Source organism: Cnephaeus nilssonii (genome assembly GCF_951640355.1).
Source record: "Cnephaeus nilssonii genome assembly, chromosome: 19".
Lineage (NCBI taxonomy): Eukaryota > Metazoa > Chordata > Mammalia > Chiroptera > Vespertilionidae > Cnephaeus > Cnephaeus nilssonii.
The window spans coordinates 1,463,726-1,487,185 of NC_137090.1; the positions used below are offsets into that span (position 1 = coordinate 1,463,726).

The window sequence follows — 23,460 nt, forward strand, 5'->3', positions numbered from 1 at the left end:
TGCCACACGGCAGCGCAGCCCTACCTGCGGGTGTCCAGCAACCCAGGGGCCGGGCGGAGGGACAGGTGTCTGAGCTCTGTCTGCACTGTGCTTAGAGAGGTGGCAGGCCTGCCTGACGGTCCATGGCTGATGTCCCGTGGCTGATGGTCCCGTGGCTGACTGTCCCGTGGCTGACGGTCCCGTGGCTGATGTCCCGTGGCTGACGGTCCCGTGGCCGCGGTCTCAGTGGCAGGACGAGGAGCTGCCTGGTTCCTTAGGAGCTTGGATTTGGGAATCCGGGGACCTGGTTGGGAATCCCGTTTCCTCGTTCGCGAGGTGGGGGAGTAATGATCGTCGGTGGGTTCCCCTGAGAACTCGCTGCTGGCCCCTCCTGCCTCTTGTCCTGGGTGCTCCTCCAGCCGCCGCCGGGAGGGTCCCGGGGGCCCCGTTCATACAGTCCCGAGCCCGGCTGTTCCCCAGCAGGTTCTCACCGGGATCCTGCCCCCAGGTCAGGAAACGTTTCTGTCACAGCAGACGGTGGAGGCCAGGGGTGCTGGGAGCACCTTCCGTGCACAGGGCGCCCACGACAGGGACCTGCTCCCACGTGGACGTGCAGGGCCCGGAACTTCCTGGAGGTTCTGGTCGCCTCGGGCGGACTCGGGGCCCTGGAGTCGGGAACTCGGTGTTTTCTTTTTAATTTTTAAATGCTTACGTATTGATTTTAGAGAGAAACATCCACTTGTTGTTCGATTACTCATGCATCCCCGGCTGCCTCTTGTATGTGCCCTGAGTGGGGGTCCAACACCTGGGCTCCCAGCCTGGGCGTGTGCGTGTGTGCGTGCATGTGCATGCGTGTGCGTGCGTGTTTTGTCCTAAAATGCACCTGACAAATTTGCTGACGTGCCCATTTTCAACTACAAGTCAGGGCCCTTCCGTGTTTTGCACCGTCACCTCTGTCCAGTTCCAGAACTTTCTCATCGCCCCCAGAGGAAACCCTGCGCCCACTCGCAGCCGCCCCCGCCCCGCCCCCGCCCCCACCGGGCCGCTTCCTGCCTCGGGGTGCGCCTGTGCGGCCCCCGTGTCAGAAGTGGGACCCAGCAGGTGGCCTCTGTGTCCGCAAGGCCCAGCCGGGCGCGGCCTCAGGCCTCCTCCCTGGCTGCCCGGTGCCCGGGTGGCTCTGCGCCGCCTGCAGACATCCTGGGGGGGGGGCTCAGGGGGGGGGCTGCCTTCCGAACCGCCCAGCCGCCCAGCCCCACGCTAGTGTCCCATCACCTCTCCGCCCAGCGCCTTAGCCTCTGCGCCGGTTCCCGGAGGTGCAGTCCTGGGCATGCACAGGCTGCCTTGTCGGGGAGGCACCCAGGAGCCCCCTGTGGGGGGTGGGCTTTGGCCAGTTCCGCACCCGGATCCGGGATCCCGACGCAGCCGTGCATGGCAGGCTCCGGGGCTTAAATTCTGCCGGCGTCGACCTGTGAACCAGGAGGTCCCGGTTCGATTCCCGGTCAGGGCACAGGCCGGGGCTGCGGGCTCCATCCCCAGCGTGGGGCGTGCAGGAGGCAGCCGGTCCATGATTCTCTCTCATCGTTGATGTTTCCGTCTCACTCTCCCTCTCCCTTGCTCTCTGAAAGCAATAAAAATATTTTTAAATGCAGATATGGATTCTGAGCGGGGCTGGGGTGGGGCCTGGAATTTGTATTTTTCCGCTGGTGATTTTCGTGGGAGCCAGACTCGGTATTGGGTGCCCCCCCCTTCCTGCTCCCTCTGATCCCTGCAGCGCCCACAGGGTGCTGGGACTGGAAGCCCCGGACTAGATGGCCAGTGCACCGGCCACCAGAGAACAGACTCCCCTGCGCCCCGCTTTCCTGAGAACGTCCGGGGCAGCTTGTAAACCTCGATGCCCAGGCCGCACCCGCACCCGACGCATGGAACCAGGGTCGTGGGGGCAGGGCCCCGGGAAGGGCAGTGTCTGACCCCAGGGGTTCCCAGTGTGCATGGGGGTGAGAACCATGCTGGGAGGGGGCCCCCAGGGCGGGGGCGTGGTCCCTGCTCCTCCAGCGGAGAGGGGAGAGGGCGTTGGGCCCAGGCCCCGGGGCTGGACCAGACGCCCCTCAGGGGGCGTGGCTTTGCGGACACGGGAGCACCCAGAGCTGCTCCTGGAGGGAAGCCTGATTTCACTGGGAACCGGGTCCCCCAGAGGGAGGGCAGGCTGGCTCACGGCGTCCCTCTAGTGGCAGAGCCGCGGAACTGCGCGTGGAGGCTGAGCGAGTGGCTGGAGATGGGGGTGTGGGGGACAGCGCCCCCATCCGAGAGCCCCGGACATTGTGTTCCGTGGCAGGTGGGTCCCAGCGGGCCGGGGGTGACAGATGGCATCGCCATTCCGGTGCCGCCTGCGGGGCGGAGCCGGCAGGGCCTGGTCTGAGATGGCGACGCCACCTGTGAGTGTCCGAGGCCAGAAATCGAGGCTCGGGTTGGGGGCGGTGAGTGTGACCCCAGGCAAGACCATTTGTGTCTGTCCCGAGAGGCACCCGGTACAAGGGCCTCTGGGTGAGGATGTAGGACAGCAGGACCCCCCACCCCACATGTCGACCCCCGTGTGGGTCCCCCCACCCCCCATGGCGTGTCCGCAGGCCCGGCCCCCCTCCCCCCCTCCGTGGGAAGCGGACACGCAGCTCCTCCCCCGAAGCAAAGGGCCTCTGGGCACTGCTGCTGAGACCGGGTCTGACGGCCAGCCGCCCTTGGTGAGGGAGTTCACCCCATGTTCATAATGGGGGACGGAGCTACGGCCCTCCCGGCTCAGGGCTGAGCGTCGACCTCTGACCCAGGAGGTCACGGGGCGATTCCCCGTCAGGGCACAGGTGGGGGGTTGCAGGCTCCATCCCCAGTGGGGGGCGTGCAGGAGGCAGCCAATCGATGATTCTCTCATCATGGATGTTTCTCTCCCTCCCCCTCTCCCTTCCTCTCTGAAATCAATAAAAAAATGTATTAAAAATAAGACCTCAACGTCCAGCAGAAGAGGACAGACGTGCAGCTCAGTCCCTCTCTCAGGTCAGGGTTTGAACTGGGGCCCGTGTGCCCCCCGAATCTCATCCACCTTGTGCGTGGGGGCTCCTGGGTGTGCATTTTTCTGAGGAGGGCGCACCATCCGACTTCCCAAGGGCCCGTGACCCCGAGTTCAGTGCCGCCCGGGGGAGAGTGCGCAGCGCCGCGGATTCACGCTGTGTCAGAAACAGCAGGTGGCGAATTACGGGCGCGTTCTCCTTTAAACCCGTCTTTACTGACCTCACAGAGAAGGGAGGGGAGAGGGAAACATCAGGATGAGAGAGAACCACGGATCGGCTGCCTCCTGCACGCCCCCCACTGGGGATCCAGCCGGCAACCCGGGCCTGTGTCCTGACCGGGAATCGAACCCTGACCTCCTGGTTCATAGGCCGGCCCACATTCTATTAAAATCTGTGCTGCCGAAACCGGTGTGGCTCAGTGGATAGAGCGTCGGCCTGCGGACTCAAGGGTCCCAGGTTCAATTCCGGTCAAGGGCATGTACATTGGTTGCGGGCACATCCCCAGTAGGGGGTGTGCAGGAGGCAGCTGATGGATGTTTCTCTCTCATTGATGTTTCTAGCTCTCTATCCCTCTTCCTTCCTCTCTGTAAAAAATCAATAAAATATATTTTTTTAAAAATTAAAAAAAAAATTTAAAATCTGTGCTGAGGCCTGACGTGTGGGCGCAGCCCGGGCGGCCCTGCCCAGCGGAGCTCTGCCGTCCAATGCGCAGCCGCGGGCTTCGTGCCGCCGGGCACCCCACCTGGCGTGACCGAGACCCCTGGGTCTGTGAGTTCCCAGGAGACCGGTGAACACAGGTGAACCGCCGCGGGGACGGGGATCCGCGGCGCAGGGTGAGGGGGGATGTGCCCGGAGGCAGGGTCGTGGGACTCGGAGTGATTTTTTTCTTTTCTCCGTTTTCACAAAGTGTCTGACGGTCAGGATGTGGCTCACAGTGAGGCCGCGTGTTTAAACAGCCAGGTAGTCCCTGCAAGCACACGTCTGCCCCCCCCCCCTTGTTAATGCCTGAGCCCCGGGGCATGGGCGGCCTGCCCGGGGCCGATGCTAACGACCTGCCAGCTTGTCACCGGTCCCCAGGGCAGACGGAGCCTCCTCTGTCTCCTCCCTCTCCCTCCCTCTCTCTCTCTCTCTCTCTCTCTCTCTCTCCCACCCCCACCCCCCCCAGGCCCTTCTCATCACCCTGCCTGCCGAAGGGTCCCCGCAGGCTGGCTGGGACTTTGGCAGCCGAGGGGAGAGAGCGCCCCACGGAGGAGCGAGGCTGGGAACCCCGGGCCCGGGAAAGGGCGGGCGGGCAGGCTGCCCAGGCGGGCATTGGGCAGGACCCGAGGGCAGGCGGGCTGTGCCCTGCAGCCGCCCCGGCTCTCCTGGGCCCGCGTCTGAGCTGCGGGGCCACCGCACCCATGACACACCCTGAGTGACAAGGCCACCCAGCCGCTCCGTAACCCGCACACCCCCTCCGCTGTGCCCGCTGTGAGCCACGGCCTGCGCTCCCCCCCCAGCAGCCTCTCCAGCTTCTGGGGGCTCCTGGCCGCATCCCGTCAATCTCAGCCTCGGTCTTCACGTGGCCCCGCCTCCGTCCTCACATACCTCTCCTCCATGTTCATGTGACCCCTTCTCCCTGTTCACACGCCTACTCTCGTGTGTTCACATGGTCCCACCCCCTTGTTCACGTGACCACGCCCACCTGTTCACGTGGCCCCACCCCCTTATTCACGTGACCACTGCCATGTGTTACCGTGGCCCCAGTCCCCAGTCCCTTGTTCACGTGACTGCTCCCACCTGTTCACGTGGCCCCACCCCCTTGTGCAGTTGGGCCATCAAACCTGGAAATGCATCCCTAGTGACTGAGCATCTGGATTTTTAATTTTATTCTTCCTCACCGAATTCAAATTAAAAAAACACACACCCAATATTTACTTTATTGATGTCAGCGAGGAAGGGAGAGGGGGAGAGAGATAGAAACATCCATGATGAGGGAGAATCACTGACCGGCTCCCTCCTGCACGCCTCCCCCTGGGGATCGAACCGTGACCTCCTGGTTCATAGGTCAGTGCTCACCCGCTGAGCCATCCGGTCAGCACACATTTGAATTTTAAGAGCCGCCTGTGGGAGGGGCTTTTGTGGGCGGCCCAGGCCCAGGCAGCCCAGCCTGGGAGGCAGGTGAGGCATCGTCTCCCGGCCCGGAGCAGCCACCGGAGCGCTGTGCCAGGGAAGGCCGGGGCAGGTGCCGGGGAGGTGCGGGGTGGCCGGGGGTCGGGTTACCTCAGAGCCACAGGCAGAGGCCAGTGCAGAGGGACGGCGGCTGCCGGGACCCAGCGGGCACGTGGGGGGCATAGGGGTGCCTCGCTGCTCCGCCGTGGGAGGGGCCGGCGCGGAGCCAGGCGTCCCCCGAGGCTGGGCTGTCCCCTGTGTCCTCCCTGGGGTCACAGGCTGGGCCTCCCACTCGGGGGGACAGAAGCGAGGTGCCCGGGAGGACCCCGCCTCCGGGAGGATCCGGGACCCGCCGCCGGGCCCCCGAGGGCGCCAGCAGGTCACCCAGCCCGGGGGGCAGACACTGGGATCCCCCAGACTCAGGCGCTCCGGCGGCTTATGAACAGGCTCCTTTCCGTCCCCCAGCTCGGGGCAGCAGGCGGGAGGGGTGCCCAGCCTCGGCGGGTCCGGTGCGGCTGCCGCCCGGGAGGGGGACCGGCTGTGAAGGGGACACTGAGGCACCACGGGTCGGAGAGGCAGGCGGGGGGCGGGGGGGGTGGGCAGGGACTGGGGGCGCGACCCCCTCCGGGTTCCAGGAAGATCCCTCTGCGCACTGAGGGCGGCCTCCCTCCCTCCGGCCCCGCAGCCGCCGGGCAGCTGGCCGGGTCTGTCCGCGCCGAGAGCCGTGAGCCGCCGTGTGCTCCTTAAGCAGCCGCGGCCCCACAGTCGCGCGGGGCTCCGTGAAGGCTCGTCTCGCCCGTGCTTCCGCAGGCTCCGCGCCGGCATCTCCCCGCCCCAGACCCCGGCCCCGGAGGGGTCCTCTTGTGCTTTTTCTTTTTTAAAAAAAAAAATTAAATTTTTTTAAAAATTGATTTCAGAGAGGAAGGGAGAGGGAAAGAGAAACAGCAATGATGAGGGAGAATCGTGGATTGGCTGCCTCCTGCATGCCCCCTACTGGGGATCGAGCCCGCAACCTGGGCCTGTGCCTTTGACCGGAATTGAACCCGGGACCCTTCAGTCCACAGGCTGACGCTCTATCCACTGAGCCACACCGGCCAGGGCTGATAGCCACATTTTTAAAAGTAAAGACAGAGAGAGAGAGAGAGAGAGAGAGAGAGAGAGAGAGAGAGAGAGAGAGACAGGTAAAGCTCACGTTGATGGTCCCCCGTGTACCCCCACGTGGCCAGTTCTCCCCACGGTCGGTGTGAGAGGCTGCGGCGGGAGGTGCTTGGCGGCCACGTGTGAGCGGAGCCGTGGGAACCGTGTGCCCTTCCCCCCGGAACCGCCCTGGCAGGTGCCGGCGCCGCGGAGGCTGGGCCGCTCGGCCATCGCTCTGAGCAGGCTGGGGTCCAGCTTGTCTTCCACGCTCTCTGGTCACCCCTTTCCTCCCGGTGCCCCCCCTTTGTCCTGGGGGGCGGGGCTCCTCGGAGGAGGTGGGAGTGTCCCGTGGCCCCCCGCCTCCCGGCTCTGTGCGGGGCCTCCCGGCTCTGTGCGGGGCCTCCCGCCGCCACGGCCCAATGTGACAGGAGCGAGGTTCTCCTGAAGCCGAGCTGGGGTCCCCTCACCCCCCGCTCCCCACCCCCCCGCCCCCGAGGGGAGGCAGCTCGGCCTCCCTCCCGAGAGGGCCCCCTGGACGGCGCGGCGCTGGCGGGATGTCAGACCGGCAAACGCGACTGCTGTTGCTCACAAACCACACAGCCCTGGGGACCCTGACGCAATCCTGGCCGGGGTGTCCCCACAGGGAGCCCGGGGCGCTCTGGCGTCACAGCCCTGGCGGAGGTCCCGTGGCTCTGGGGACCCCGGAGGCCTCGGGAGCTGCCGGGAGCCGGGCCTGCGGAGACCGCAGCTGTCGCAATGCAGCCCGAGGCTGACGAAACGGTCCTGCGAGGGGACCCGTGTGTATGTGTGTGAGTGTGTGTGTGTGTGTGCGTGTGTGTGTGTATGTGTGTGTATGTGTGTGTGTGAGTGTGTGTGAGTGTGTGTGTGTATGAGTGTGTGTGTGAGTGTGTGTATGTGTGTGTATGTGTGTGTGTGAGTGTGTGAGTGTGTGTGTGTGTGTGAGTGTGTGTGAGTGTGTGTGTGTGTGTGAGTGTGTGTGAGTGTGAGTGTGTGTGTGTGAGTGTGTGTGTATGTGTGTGTGTGAGTGTGTGTGTATGTGTGTGTGTATGTGTGTGTGTGTGTGTGTGTGTGTATGTGTGTGTGTGAGTGTGTGAGTGTGTGTGTGTGTGTGAGTGTGTGTGAGTGTGTGTGTGTGTGTGTGATGCAACCGCCAGCCCCGCTCGGTGCCCACCAGGCCGCAGGGGGAGGACGGGCGTGGTCACGTGGCCTTCCGCTCCCCGCAGCCCGGGGCCCTGCCTGTGATGTGCGGGGACAAAGGCCCCGGCGGCCCATCCCCCGACACTCAGAACCGCGTCCCTGCTTCAGGGACCCCGAAAGTGCGGGCTCCCCAGGGCCCAGCCACGGGCGCCCCTCACCGGCGCCGACAGCAGGTGCGCGAGCAGGTCCCGGCTTCCGTGGCTCAGGGGCGGCCGGGCCCGACGCGGGCCCTGAGCCCAGGCCCGGGCACACCGCTCCGCGCTCCCGCCTCGCCCCTTCATGCCCTCTCCGCCTGATTTCTCCTCCGCGAGGCTAGACGGGCGCCTGTGCCCCCCCCCCCCAGACCGCGGGAGGCGTGGCCCTGATGCCCCGGGGCCCTGACGGGCGCGTCCCACCCTTCTCCCCCCTCTCACCACCCCCTCCATGCATCCTGCGTCCCCAGGAGGGGATGCTGAGACCAGCCCAGGGCTCCGCCGGGCACACCCCACTGTTCAGCGTGTTGCTGGCTCCCCAAATGGGGGGGCAGCCCCTCAGGGAAGGGGGGCCTCTTCCAGGGGCTTTGGGCTGGAAAGGGCTGCGGGAGGGAGGCGCCTGGGGGGCAGGGAGACAGGGAATAGGAAGTCGGAGTGGACATGTCCTGGGATGAGGCGCATGGCTCACGTGGGCTCTGAGAAAGGAGGCCCCCCCACATTGGGGGACGGGAGGGAGGGGCCCCGGGAGGTGGGGGTGGCCCCGGAGCCCGGGCGGGGCGGGCGGCGGGGCGGATGGCGGCATCGGGGCCGGCCGCCTCGGTCAATGTTCAAACAGCAGGTTGTTTTGGTCGCCGCGGCCTCTCGGGGCTGCTGGGCAGGTGTTGGGTGACCCGCGGCTCCGTGCTCCGCGTGGGGCTGGCCCGGCGGCCACGCGTCACTGGGTCGCTGTCCCCCGTGGGGAGGGGACAGAGGCAGCCGGGCGGCACCTTCCGGGACGACCCTCGTGACAAGTACGGTCTCGCGTCTCGGAAGCTTCCCTGGTGGCAGTTGAAAGTGACAGTTCGCCACCCGGCGGCGGCTCAGGGCTGAGCGTCGACCTGTGAACCAGGAGGTCACCGTTCAATCCCGGTCCGGGCACAGCCCCGGGTTTGGGCTCGATCCCCAGTGGGGGGCGTGCAGGAGGCGGCCGGCCTGTCCATGGTGCTCTCCCATCATTGATCTCTCCCCCTCCCTCTCCCTTCCTCTCTGAAGTCAGCAAAAACATGCAGGGACCACGGAGCGTGCCCCGAGCGGGGAGGCGCCACCGGGCAGGCTGCTGTGCACGCGGCACCGAGGTCCCCGGGCCCGCTCCCTGCGAAGGGCCGGCCGTTCCGCCAGCCCCGCGGGGGTCTGTGTGGGCGCCACCTCCTGCCCGTCCCCAGGAGGACGAAGGCGAGGCTGCGGCACCAGCTCGGGCTCCCTTCCCCGGAGGTGCCTTCCTGAGGGTCCGTGTGCCCGGCAGGTGCAGGCTTCCCCCAGATCAGCAGGGCCATCCGCTGCCCCAGCCCCCACCCCCCACCCCCCACCCCCGCCCAGGGCGCCTCTGCTGCTGAGGGCCCCGGGCCCCGGAAAGGAAGCTCCCCCCCCCCCCCCGTGGCCCTGCCTTCCTCTTCCCCTCCCCTTCCCTCCTCCCCTCCTCCCCACCTGCTCCTGAGCTGGGCTTCTTCTTCTTTTTTTTTTTTTAATGTATTTTTATTAATTTCAGGGAGGGAGAGGGAGAGGGAGAAGGAGAGAGAGAAACATCAATGATGAGAGAGAATCAGGGATTGGCTGCCTCCTGCACGCCCCCCACTGGGATGGAGCCCACAACCTGGGCCTGTGCCCTGACGGGGAATCGGACCCTGACCTCCTGGGTCAGAGGTCGATGCTCAGCCCTGAGCCCCACCGGCCGGGCCCGAGCTGGGTTTCTTTCTGAGCGGGTCGTGCTGCCGGTGCCCACGGCAGGGCCGGCCAGCCAGCTCAGACCCCAGCCGGCTCCCTGGGCCGAGGCCACCGGCCGGTCCTTCCCTGGGTCTGTCTCCTTCCAGCTGGCATGCCTGCCAGCTCTCCACCTCCTCCTCGGTGCCTGGTGCCGAACTGTTGGCATGGCCGCCTCCCGGGCCTGGCCTCTGGCCTCCGGGCCTCGGGGCAGGCCGGATGGGGTGGGGTGGGGTCAGCCAGGGTCAGTGGGGCACAGGGGCGTGGCCAGCGTCCTGTCTTTGCCACGCCCCCTGTGGCTGTGCTGACCCCTGGCACGGCCCCCAGGTCTCAGGGTGGCTGGCCCCCTGCCTTTAGCGATAGTAACAGTGTTATTATTACCGTCCCGATGCCGTGTGCTCGGTCAGTGCTGCTGTGTGCTCGGTGCTGCCGTGTGCTCACTCGGTGCTGCCGTGTGCTCGGTCAGTGCTGCCGTGTGCTCGGTGCTGCCGTGTGCTCACTCGGTGCTGCCGTGTGCTCACTCGGTGCTGCCGTGTGCTCGGTGCTGCCGTGTGCTCGGTGCTGCCGTGTGCTCACTCGGTGCTGCCATGTGCTCACTCGGTGCTGCCGTGTGCTCGGTGCTGCCGTGTGCTCGGTGCTGCCGTGTGCTCGCTCGGTGCTGCCGTGTGCTCGGTGCTGCCGTGTGCTCCGTGCTGCCGTGTGCTCACTCGGTGCTGCCGTGTGCTCGGTGCTGCCGTGGGCTCGGTGCTGCCGTGGGCTCGGTGCTGCCATGGGCTCGGTGCTGCCGTGGGCTCGGTGCTGCCATGGGCTTGGTGCTGCCGTGTGCTCGGTGCTGCCGTGGGCTCAGTGCTGCCGTGGGCTCGGTGCTGCCATGGGCTCGGTGCTGCCATGGGCTCGGTGCTGCCGTGCGCTCGGTGCTGCCGTGGGCTCGGTGCTGCCGTGTGCTCGGTGCTGCCGTGTGCTCCGTGCTGCCGTGTGCTCACTCGGTGCTGCCGTGAGCTCGGTGCTGCCGTGAGCTCGGTGCTGCCGTGGGCTCGGTGCTGCCATGGGCTCGGTGCTGCCGTGTGCTCGCTCGGTGCTGCCGTGGGCTCGGTGCTGCCGTGTGCTCGGTGCTGCTGTGGGCTCGGTGCTGCCGTGCGCTCGGTGCTGCCGTGGGCTCGGTGCTGCCGTGTGCTCGCTCGGTGCTGCCGTGTGCTCGGTGCTGCCATGAGCTCGGTGCTGCCGTGTGCTCAGTCAGTGCTGCCGTGGGCTCGGTGCTGCCGTGCGCTCGGTGCTGCCGTGGGCTCGGTGCTGCCGTGGGCTCGGTGCTGCCGTGGGCTCGGTGCTGCCGTGCGCTCGGTGCTGCCGTGTGAGAAATAAGGAGAAGCCGCCCCAAAGGGCCGAGCGCAGGCGGAAGGGCGTTGGCTGGTGGGACCGGCCAGTGGCCTCTTTCCTCGTCCCCACCCCGTTGGCGGGACACGCGGCTCAGCCCCCCGTGTGGCCCGGGCCGGCCCCAAACACCCTCCCTGCTGCCTCGGAGCAAAGCAGCGGGGGCTGGGGGGATCTGGGGGCCGGGGGGGGGCTGGGGGCCGGGGGGGGGCCCTGGGGGCCGGGGGGGGCCTGGGGGCCGGGGGGGGGGCCTGGGGGCCGGGGGGGGCCTGGGGGCCGGGGGGGGGCCCTGGGGGCCGGGGGGGGGCCTGGGGGCCGGGGGGGGCCTGGGGGCCGGGGGGGGGACCTGGGGGCCGGGGGCCTGGGCCCCGCTGCCCGGAGGGGCTCAGCTGCGAAGCCTCGGGGCCGGGAAACAGCTCAGCAGGGTGACTGAGCTTGGGGAGCCCCGTGAAGGTCAGCCCCCATCGCTCTCACCGGCCCGCGTCCCTGAGGGAGGCCCAGCCGCCGGTGCCTGGAGACTCAGCAGCCACAGGCGCCGCCTGCAGAGACCTGCCCGTCCCCCAGTGCCCGGGAGAAGCCTCTAGAACACCCTGAGCATGGGCCTCGCCGAACATGGTGGGGAGAGGCATCTGTTAGGGTGTCCCCTGGGGGGCAGTGTCCCCCTCCCAGCACCCCGTGTCGTGTTGATTCTGGGCCCTCTCCATCAAAGGCGACCCGAGGCCCCCGCTCAGCCTGCTCACCAGGCCGGGGCTCAGGTGATGGGGACGGGGCGTGGGCGTGGGTGCCCCGGGGCGGGGGTGGGGCGGGGAGGCGGCTGGAGGACTCCACTCCAGTTGTCAGAGGGGCCAACCCCGCCCGGGCTCACCGGGTTCTTCGGGGGAAGCAGGACTGCGTCTGAGGGCCTGTGGGGTCCCCGCCGTTGGGGTGCCCGTGGGGCTCCCGGGATCCTGTCTGTGAGGACACTGCCGGGCCCAGCGCCCCCTCTCCCGCCCTCGGAGCCGCCCTCGGGAGCCTTGCTGTCCGGCTCCCTGGAGGGCGTTCCTGGCGGGACGGGGCCGAGGGGCCGCGGGGCCTGGGCTGAGGGCAGGAGTGGGCGGGGAGGGGTGACACGGCCGCCCGGCCAGCTCGGGGTCACGCACGTGGGAGACAGGTCAGGGCTGACCCCGCGGGCCCATCAGGACACGGCGTTGATTTTGCGAGGGATCCACCGGCAGCAGCGGCCGCGGGGCTGGTCACGGCGAAAGGGCGGCATCTCACAGCGCCTTCCGGAAGTGCTCCCTGCGCCCGGGAGCTGTGGTTGGGGTCCCCGCCGTGTGAGCATTGGCTTGTTGAGATGACAGTTAAGTTCACCAGGAGAGCCCGCCGGCGTGGCTCAGTGGTCAGTGCCGACCGATGACCAGGCGGTCAGGGTACAGGCCCGGGTCGTGGGCTCCATCACCAGTGGGGGGCGAGCAACGATTCTCTCTCATCATTGATGTCTCTTTCTCCCTCTTCTTTCCTCTCTGAAAGCAATTTTAAAATATTTAAAAATAAATAAACAAACTCACTGGGAGCAGCCTGGCTGGCGGAGGGCGCAGGTGGCTGTGTGGGCGTGGCCTCCGCCACTGGGTGGATGGGGCCCCTCTGTCCCCTCCCTCCCCCTGCCCCCACGCCCCTGGGGACTGTGCCTGACGGAGCCCAGTGTGTGGGCTGAACGCAGAGCTGTCCACCTCAGCTGGAAGCCAGGTGGCGGCGTCCTGGCTGTGGGGCGCGGGCCAGGGGCCTCTGGGAAGAAATAAAGACGGGGCGCTGCCCCTGCCCAGGAGCCCAGGCTGGTGGCGGGCGGCACCTCCCTGAGGTGTCAGGGGGAACCTTCCGAGTAAATAAACGCGTGATTTCTGGGCGAACGTGGGACCTTTGCCCTCCCCCATCCCCGCGACTGTGGCTGGAGCCCAGGGGGCTCTCCTGTCCTTTCAAAACGACATGGGCCTGGGCGGCGAGGGAGGGCCCGGCTTAGAACACAGCCCTGTACACACGTCACACAATACATGTGCACATGTGTACACACATGGACATGTGTCACAGCATACACACAATATGCATGGGCCCATGTGCATGCACACACGTGAACACACACCACAGTACATGCAATACACACCACACTCAATATGCATGCACACACATACATAAAAGCTCACACATGAACACACAAACACATGTATATGACACATGTGCACACTCAACGCACAGTGCACACTCACATGCACGGCGCACACTCACACGCACAGGTGCACACCCACATGCATGGCTGCATGAATTAGGAGAGCATGCGCAGTGCCCTCTCTGCGTGTTCGCTTTTCCTGTTTCTGTTTCAGTCGCTTTCAGGGCGGCTGGGCTGCCAGGTCCCTGCAAGCTACGCTGCTCCCCTCGGGGTCGCACACTGCGAGTCAGCCAAGGCCTTCAGAGGGTCCCGCTGCGCCTCCCGCTCCCCGGGCCAGAGTGAAGGCTGAGGGGGGCAGGTCCGCAGCGCCCTTTGCCCCGAGAGCCGGCGGGGGCAGTGCCCAGGGCCCGCCCGCAGGAGGGAGGGAGGAGGGAGGCCAGGCGCAGGGCTGGGAGCCACGGTGCATCCCGGCCCCTCCCGCTCCCCTCCCCGCCTCGCTCTCCCAGAAGGACGGGCTGGTCACCTGGTCACCGGGCTGGTCACCTGGTCACCGGCCTGTTTACTCTGCGTTAAAAATAGCCATCCTCAAAGAGCCTGCCCCCCCCCCCCCCCCCGCGGGGAGCTGCCCCTGTGGGTGGGGGCGTGGCCCGGAAGATGCGCCCTCCTCGCTCCGCGCTCCTGGCTGGAGGTCCCCCTGCCTGGGGCCGTGATGTGGCCACCCGGGGGGCCCTGGGCCTGGCCCACCTCCCGGTCGGGCCCCCCCCCCCCCGGACACCAGCTATCCCCCAGATGGCTCTGCTCCCCGGAAGGGCCGGAAAGAGCCGGGACCCCAGGATGAGGGGGACTCCTCCTGCGTCACGACAAACGCAGCCGGCGGGCGGCGGGGGCCTCAGACGCGGGTGTGGCGCGGCTTCTGCTCAGCCAGACCTGCCTGTTGACCTCAGGGGTGACGTCGCCCCTCAAGGCCCAGCCTCCGGCCGGGTAGCCAGGCCTCCAGGGTGAGTGGGAGGCCCCGCAGGGCGCTGGTTCCCAAGATGAAACCCGTCCATTCCCCCGGGCGCCCGGCCGCCACCCGGAGCCCCGCTGTGCAGGGTGCGGGCGCTGGTTCCGCCGGTGGGTGTCCTTTCCGAGGGGGGCCTTGCGGGGCTCCTCGGGGTGCTCTGAGGTGGTGCTGGTGCGGGGGGAGGGCAGGGCTCTGACTGACGGCGGGCGGGTGGCCTGTCCGGCACCACAAAGGGCATGCAGACCAGCGCCTCCCACAGGTGCCAGCGTGCGGGCGCGGCCGGAGGCGCACTGGCCTGCGGGGCGGGATGGGACCCACGCCGCCCCCGCGCACTGGGTGGGGGCTGGGGGGGGATCACAGCGTTTGTCCCTGGTCTCCCGCTGGGTGGCATCTGCCGGCGCCGCCCACGTATCAGCAGCCCCGGCGGAGGGTCCGGAGCGGCAGCAGCTCCTTCCGGGGCAGGGACTTTGGGGGGAGGATGTTCCGCAACCTCCTTGCTTCCCACGGCAACCCCGCTTCGTGGAGCGCGTTTGGCAGGAGAGGGGCCCCTAATTGGGTCCCCTCGGACCTCGCAGCTGTGATTGGCAGCTGTCATGGGGGGGTGGGAGCTGTGCCTTCGGGGAGACGTGCGGAGAGCAGCCCGGGGCCGGCGGAGGGGGAGCGTGCAACGGGAGGGTCTTCGCGCAGGAAGTGAATGAGCGGCTGAATAGCCTTTAGCACAGCCTCGGGGGGAAGAGGGGTGCGTGTCTGAAACAAAGGGGGTCCATGCGGAAGGCAGGAAGGAGAGGGCCTGGCCGGCGGCCACCGGTCGCACCCCGTCTGACTCGGTGCCCAGGCCCTTGGAGAATGGGGGACCCCAGTCTGCGGCCGGCGGGAGGGCCCCTGAGCCGCCCACCTGCCCCGCTTCCTCGTCACAAAAACCAGTTAGCTACTCTTCACACGTGTCTGCACGGGATCGGACAGGACCCCCAAATCCACGTGTCCCCCGCTGAACCCCGGAGTGGGTGCTTCTTGGGAAGGTCTTTGCAGATGGGACGAAGGTGAGGATCAAGGTGAGGCCATCGGGGAGGAGGTGGCCCCAAACCCAGTGAGTGTCCTTGGAAGACACAGCAAAGGACACGGACGTGGAGAGGCCCGTGACCAGGAGGCGCGCTCGGAGGGATGCGGCCACGAGCCAAGGAGTGTCGGCAGCCGCCGCCGGGGCTGGGGGAGCCGAGGACCCCCCTGGGCGCAGAGGGCGCGCGGCCCAGCGGCACCTGGATTTGGGGCGCCGGCCTCCGGGACGGGCAGCCCGGGGAGCTGGCAGCAGCCACGCCAGCGCCTGCCTCCGTCTGTGGGGCTGGAGGCCCCGCGTGGGCGCCGCGGCCTGAAGGCAGAGAACGGCTGGTGGGCAGAGGAAGCCGGGCCGGGAGGCGCCTGGTACGCCTCTTGTTGTTTCTGTTTTTTTATTGATTTCAGAGAGGAAGGGAGAGAGAGATAGAAACATCAATGATGAGAGAGAATCATTGACCGGCTGCCTCCTGCACGCCCCCTACTGGCAGGGGCGGGGATCGAGCCCAAAACCTGGGCATGTGCCCTTGGCCGGAATCGAACCCGGGACCCTCCAGTCTGCAGGCTGACGCCCTATCCACTGAGCAACACTGGCCAGGGCTCCACCTCTTTTCTCATCGCGTTTTCTTCCGGCTGAGGACTGAGGCAGGCGTGGCCGCCGCCCTGCGGGCTCAGCTCCCGGACCGGTCTGCGGGGCGCTGTTTGCTGAGAGCGGCGGGTTTCGCTGTGTCTGGTTTGGGCTCTCGCCTTTGGCGGTTGGAGTGGTTGGTTAGGGGCCGTCTTTCTTGTTCCTTCTAAAGCGACGGCTACTGCCCTGGCCGGCCTGGCTCAGCGGATAGAGCGTCGGCCTGTGGACTGGAGGGTCCCGGGTTCGATTCCGGCCAAGGGCACATGCCTGGGTTGCAGGCTTGATCCCCAGTAGGGGTGTGCGGGAGGCAGCTGATTAATGATTCTCTCTTATCATTGATGTGTGTTTTTTTTTCTCTCTCTCTCCTCCCTTCCTCTCTGAAATCAATAAAGAAATATATTAAAAATAAAAATAAAAATAAAGCGACGGCTACTCCCCGGAGACGCTCTGGGAAACGGGAAAGGCCTGCGCTCTGCGCCCAGCGCGGCCGTTGCTAACGTGGGGCCCCTTTCCTCCGGCCTCGTGTTTGTTTTCTTGTTTTGTTTCTTTTAATACGTGTTTTTACTGATGTCAGAGAGGAAGGGGGAGGGAGAGGGAGAGGGAGAGGGATAGAGACATCAATGAAGAGAGAGAATCCTGGACCGGCTGCCTCCCGCAGGCCTGCGTTTCACAGCTCTCCACCGGGGGTCGAGCCCGCAACCCGGGCCTGTGCCCTGACCGGGAACCCAACCGCGACCTCCCGGCTCCTAGGTCGACGCTCACCCTCCGAGCCCGCCGGCCGGGCAACAGCGCTGGTTTTCAATGTGGTCACAGCTTCCCCTTTGGAGGAGTCACATGGTGGGCGAGGCACTGGGGCGGGGCCTGACCTGGGGACCCCGAGTTCCTCACTCAGCTGCGCATTGGGAGCGGGTTCGAACCCGCCAGGCACGGGCAGGCTCTGCAGGGCCACGCTGGGCGGAACTGTGGTCACCCCTCGTTTCTCTTGCTCACACGCACCCTCCCGGGTTCAGCCCTGAACGGGCTGTGCACGTACCGTGGAGAGCAGCGCGGCGAGGAAAGCCCGATTTCTTGTCCAGGTGCAAGTCCTGTCAGCGGGGGAGCCGGGGAGCCGGAGCTCGGGCCTGGGCTTTCGGAGTTGAGGACGCTCCCGGGCTGTCTCCGCAGCGGGGATTTGGCCGCGGTGGGCCTGGGGCCAGGGCAGGGGGCTCCCGGCAGCCGGCTGGGGCCAGGAGGCGTGGCCTCCGCTGCCGGGCTATCAATTAGGGTCTTACCGTATTTATCAGCGCGCCCAGCTCCCTCAGCCTCCAAGCACGTTTGCAAATGCCTTCGGGGAGGAGACGAACAAATGGCTCCTGCCGGCGGCGGCTCCGGCCGGGTGAATGGGTCGGATAATCACGTTAGCGGAGGAGCCCGGCAGCCGCGCAGCCAGACCGGCCTGCTGGCGGTTACACGGCCCGGGACACTCGGCGGGAGCGCGGGCGGCTGGTCCAGGGAAAGCTTCTCACTTTCACTTAGAACCTGACCGTGCTGCTCTGTGGGACTCACTGCAGAGACTGAAATGAAGGCAGAAACTGCAGAAACTGAAATGAAGGCAGCAGCCACGGAGGTGCGTCTCCTCCCGGCCGGGCCGCCCAGCGCCGCGGTGCGCGGGGACGCGAGGATCCCCTGCGTGTCTGTCCTGATTGTGTTGGTAAAAAACCGGAGTAACGCGCCTGCTCTTGTCCTCCGCTGATTCACAGCTCCAGCATCCGCCCTGCGCGCTCCACGGGCCGGGGACACACGGCCAGGGACACACGGCCGCGCTGACGGCGCTGTCCTCCCGCTCAGCGCGGGCTGCGGCGGGCAGGGCTGTGGTTTGTGTCCTGCTCGGCCGCTCTGCCCCCACCGCGCTGTGGCGTCGCTCTGGGCGGGAAGGCCACGCTGGGCCGGTGTGGGCCGATGACACCCCGGCTGGGCCACCGCAGGGTGAAGGGGCTGGAATAACGGGATCCTCGGGGACTCTGCTCCGACCACTCCACTCGAGGGTTCCCAAAGCGAAGGACGCGCACACTGGGCAGGGGCGCCCCCCGCAGGCCTGGCGCTCTGGCCGCGTTGACTGATGCCCCGGATGCTTCCAGAGCCAGCCTGCCCTGCACGGCCGCCGCCTCAGGGGCTGTGGGACCAGGCAGCGCCCAGCCAGGGGTGGATTGATCCAACACTGCGTGCATGCATGCTTGTTTGCGTGCACCTGTGTGTGTGCATGTGCACCTGTGTGCGTGTGCACCTGCGTGCGTGTGCACAGGTGTGTGCATGTGCAGCTGCGTGTGTGCACAGGTGTGTGTGCAACTGCATGCGTGTGCAGCTGTGTGCATGTGCAGCTGTGTGCGTGCACCTGCGTGCATGTGCACCTGTGAGTATGTGCAGCTGCGTGCGTGTGCACCTGCGTGCGTGCACAGGCATGATGTTCATGACCTGATCTTCCCAAGTAGAACCTCCCGGCGAGCTGAACAGAAGTCCAGAGTGCCCGGGGCTCCCTGAGGGTGAGTTAGCTGTGGGTTTTTCTCGGATGCCTTTTGCCAGGTTGAGGGCGTGTCTTTCTATTTCTAGTTTGACGCGGGTTTTTATTATGAAACTAGAGTCCTGGTGCACAAAATTTGTGCACTCGGGTAGAGGTCCCTCAGCCCGGCCTGCACCCTCTCGCAGTCCAGGAGCCCTTGGGGGATGTCCCATGGGGAGCGGGCTTAAGCCGTCAGTCGGACATCCTTAGTGTTGCCGCGAAGGCAGGAGAAGCTCCCGCCACTGCCACTGTGCTCGCCAGTCGTGAGCCCGGCTTCTGGCTGATCAGTGCTCTCCCTGTGGGAACGTACTGACCACCAGGGGGCAGCTCCTGCATTGAGCATCTGCCCCCTGGTGGTCAGAGCACATCATAGCGACCAGTTGTTCTGCTGTTTGGTCAATTTGCATATTAGCCTTTTATTATATAGGAAGGTGCTGGATTTTTGTCATCGCATGTTTTTTCTGCAGCTGATGAGATGGTTCTGTGGTTTCTGGCCTTTACTGACCTGGTGTGTGACCTTGACCTCCGTGTATGGAGTCACCTTGGCATTCCTGGCCTAAGTCCCACTTGGTCGTGGTGCATAATCCTTTTACATGTTGTTGGGTTTAGCTTATTATTTCTGATGGTCAAAATGATGCATTATGCCTTTTAGAAAACATAAAATAAGGGACAAGATGAAAGTAAAGCACCAACATGCCATGCAAAGTTTTCCTTATTATAATGTTGGCATAGTTTCCTGCTTATACCATCTATATATATAAAAAGCTGATAAGCAAAGTGTCCCCTCCGGAGTTCGACCCGGACAATGGGAGTTCCATCGCTCGCTATGACATGCGCTGACCACCAGGGGGTGGCGTGGAACATGGTGGGCCACCAGCCGTGGCAGGGCACTGAGGGTGAGGGAGTGAGCGAGGGAAGGTGGGGGGGGGGGGGCCTGATCGGCCCTGATTGCTGGCCAGGCCTAGGGACCCTACCTGTGCACGAATTTTGTGCACCGGGCCTCTAGTGTAGATATAAAATACAGGTAAATATACATCACATATAAAATCATATTGACATCACATTTCATGTAGTTTTGTATCCTAGTTTCTTCTTTCAATATAATAGTGTGAGAATTTTCTTTAGTCAATAAATACTTTTATAAAATGTATCACAATATATGACACTATTCCCTATTGTTAGAAATCCAGTAATCTTACTGCGTTGAATGTTGGTGTTTGGGTTTTTTCCGACGGCACTGAAGTATGATTAAGGTCAGTAAGCGGTATGTATGTAAAGAGCCCGGTTTGCGGAGTTTTGCCATGTATACACCCTGAACCCATCCCCGCCGTCGCGGTAATGAACCTCCCCCACCACAAGGCTCCTGGTGGCCTCTGTAAGGCACCCTCCCTGCCGCCCCTCCCCCCGTGGCTTACCTGTCTGTCACGGTACACTCGTTTGCACTTCCTGGAGTTTGAGGCGAAGGAGTCACGCAGACGAGTGTTGTGTTGTTTTGTCTGGCTTCTTTCTCAGCACAATGATTCTTCAGTCCATGTATCCTCAGTGCACTCATTTCTCTCGCCGAGTCCTGTTGCATTGTGGGTGTCCACCACGCTGCTTTACCCGCTCACCTGCGGGGCTGCGTTCCGGTCTCAGCTCCCAGCACGAAGCTGCCACGGCCTGTTGTGCGGGATTCTTGCACGTGGACATGTGCTGTTACTGCTCTTGCTACACCCCGGGGGTGGCAGGACCAGGTCCTGGGTGGGTGGGTGTTTCACGCTGTGCATTCCCAGCGGCAGGGCCGGGAGTTCCAGCTCCGGCCCCCCCGCCCCCCCTCCCGGCTGCCGTCCTCATCGGCCTGGGCAGGCTCAGTCCTTGAGGTTAGCCTCCCAACAGGTGTGCAGGAGCGGCTCACTGGGGTTTGCATTTGCATTTTCCCTGCAATGCAAATGGTCGAAAGGTCGATGTTAACACCCCCCCCCCCGCCACACACACACACACACACACACACACACACACACACTGACATCCAGCTGCTCTGACACCATCTGCAGAAAATGATCCTTTCTCCGCTGGGTCTTCGTCAGTGATGCTGAGTAGTCCTTCATGCAGCTTTGGGTCCCGTTTCTTTCACTTAACACGATGCACTGGAGCTTCACGCTTGTTTGTATGGGAGACTTGCTCCTTGGCATCGGCTGCTCGCTACTTTGTACCCGCTGCTCGCTGCTTTGTATCCGCTGCTCGCTGCTTTGTACCCGCTGCTCGCTGCTTTGTGCCCGCTGCTCGCTGCTTTGTACCCGCTGCTCGCTACTTTGTATCCGCTGCTCGCTACTTTGTACCCGCTGCTCGCTACTTTGTACCCGCTGCTCGCTGCTTTGTGCCCGCTGCTCGCTGCTTTGTACCCGCTGCTTGCTACTTTGTATCCGCTGCTCGCTACTTTGTACCCGCTGCTCGCTACTTTGTACCCGCTGCTCGCTACTTTGTACCCGCTGCTCGCTACTTTGTACCCGCTGCTCGCTGCTTTGTATCCGCTGCTCGCTACTTTGTACCCGCTGCTCGCTGCTTTGTGCCCGCTGCTCGCTACTTTGTACCCGCTGCTCGCTACTTTGTACCCGCTGCTCGCTACTTTGTATCCGCTGCTCGCTACTTTGTACCCGCTGCTCGCTGCTTTGTGCCCGCTGCTCGCTGCTTTGTACCTGCTGCTCGCTACTTTGTATCCGCTGCTCGCTACTTTGTACCCGCTGCTCGCTACTTTGTACCTGCTGCTCGCTACTTTGTATCCGCTGCTCGCTGCTTTGTACCCGCTGCTCGCTGCTTTGTATCCGCTGCTCGCTGCTTTGTACCCGCTGCTCGCTGCTTTGTACCCGCTGCTCGCTGCTTTGTACCTGCTGCTCGCTGCTTTGTACCCGCTGCTCGCTGCTTTGTACCCGCTGCTCGCTGCTTTGTACCCGCTGCTCGCTGCTTTGTACCCGCTGCTCGCTGCTTTGTACCCGCTGCTCGCTGCTTTGTACCCGCTGCTCGCTGCTTTGTACCCGCTGCTCGCTACTTTGTGCCCGCTGCTCGCTACTTTGTACCCGCTGCTCGCTACTTTGTACCCGCTGCTCGCTACTTTGTACCCGCTGCTCGCTACTTTGTATCCGCTGCTCACTACTTTGTACCCGCTGCTCGCTACTTTGTACCCTCTGCTCGCTACTTTGTACCCGCTGCTCGCTACTTTGTACCCGCTGCTCGCTACTTTGTATCCGCTGCTCGCTACTTTGTACCCGCTGCTCGCTGCTTTGTGCCCGCTGCTCGCTACTTTGTACCCGCTGCTCGCTACTTTGTATCCGCTGCTCGCTACTTTGTACCCGCTGCTCGCTGCTTTGTGCCCGCTGCTCGCTACTTTGTGCCCGCTGCTCGCTACTTTGTACCCGCTGCTCGCTACTTTGTATCCGCTGCTCGCTACTTTGTACCCGCTGCTCGCTGCTTTGTGCCCGCTGCTCGCTACTTTGTGCCCGCTGCTCGCTACTTTGTACCCGCTGCTCGCTACTTTGTATCTGCTGCTCGCTACTTTGTACCCGCTGCTCGCTGCTTTGTGCCCGCTGCTCGCTACTTTGTACCCGCTGCTCGCTACTTTGTACCCGCTGCTCGCTACTTTGTATCTGCTGCTCGCTACTTTGTACCCGCTGCTCGCTGCTTTGTACCCGCTGCTCGCTACTTTGTATCCGCTGCTCGCTACTTTGTACCCGCTGCTCGCTACTTTGTACCCGCTGCTCGCTGCTTTGTGTCCGCTGCTCGCTACTCTGTCGCTGAGTCGAGGTCCCCGTACAGAGGAGCGCTGTGCGGGCCTCCGTTTGCCAGTGGAGAGATGCACGGTCATTCCTGGTGTTGCGATTGCGAATGCCGCTGCCGAAACGTCCTCGCAGATGCTGTGTGAACGCTTCCCAGGCCTCCTGGGTGAACGCCCGGGCGTGGGATGTTTGGCCTGAGACGCTGCCAGACTGTTTCCCACATTTCGTTCTGCATTCATTGCTCATCTGGCACCCGCCGGCGCCCCGCACTGTCCGCTCCCATCCGCTGGTTTCTTAGTCGCTCTGCCCGGCGCGCAGTGGGTCACACCGCTCCTCGGGATCACACGGTGGCTCGTGTCCGTTTCTCTCCGAAAGGACGGTGCCCTCTGCTCATTGGCCACCTGATCTGAAGAAGCGTCTGTTCCCATCGTGGGCCGGTTCCTTAAATTGTGTGGATTGTTTTCTTATCGCGAGCCTTGCAGCCTCTTTCTGTGTTCCGGGCACAGGTTCTCTCCCAGGCGTGTGCTTGGCAGGGATCTCTTCCCAGCGGGGGCTTGTCTTTTTATGTCCTTCACCGCGTCTCCCGAGGGCAGAGGCTTCCCATGCTGACGGCGCCAGTGTGCCGGGTTTCCCCGTACGGGCCAGCGGCGTCGTAGCTGAGGACTCTCTAACAATGCCACTGAGTTTTAAAATATATATTTTTTATTGATTTTTTTTTATTGATTTTTTACAGAGAGGAAGGGAGAGGGATAGAGAGCTAGAAACATCGATGAGAGAGAAACATCCATCAGCTGCCTCCTGCACACCCCCTACTGGGGATGTGCCCGCAGCCAAGGTACATGCCCCTGACCGGAATCGAACCTGTGACCCTTGAGTCCGAAGGCCGACGCTCTATCCACTGAGCCAAACCGGTTTCGATGGCTCTAGGTATTTTGCATTTCCATGTGAATTTTAGAGTCGACTTGTCCATTTTTATCCCTCCCCCCAAAATCCTGCTGGATTTTTTGTTGGGATTGTGTTGAATACATAGATACATTGGGTAAGATTACCATCAGCTGTTGGACTCCATGGACATGGTATACATCCGTTTATTTCAGGTTCCTTTCATTTCTCTCGACAAGGTGTTGTGTTTTTAGCATAAAGGTCTCGAATGCCATATGTTAAATTTATTTCTAAGGATTATATGTAAGGTTCTTTTCCTACTCTCGTGGAATTTTTAAAGGTGTCACACTCCTCAACGTGTCTGTTGCTAGTCTTTAAAAATACAATTCATGTTTGTACATTGACCTTTTACCCTGCAATCTTGCTAAATTCACATATTAGTTCCTTTAAAATGTATATATTGTCATTGATCTCAGAGAGGAAGGGAGAGGGAGAGAGAGAGAGGGACAGAAACATCAATGATGAGAGAGAACCACTGATCCACCGCCCCACCGAGCCCACAACCCGGGCCTGTGCCCTTGACCGGGAATCGAACCGTGACCTCCTGGCCCACAGGTTGACGCTCAGTGGCTGAG

The 23,460-nt window shown here is 63.9% G+C and overlaps 1 protein-coding gene across 3 annotated transcripts in view; it reads left to right on the forward strand.

Annotated features, from left to right (window-relative positions):
- The window catches only part of TBC1D16 (TBC1 domain family member 16), a 44,518-nt gene that overhangs the window by 12,146 nt on the left and 8,912 nt on the right, over positions 1-23,460 (forward strand). The window lies entirely within an intron of this gene.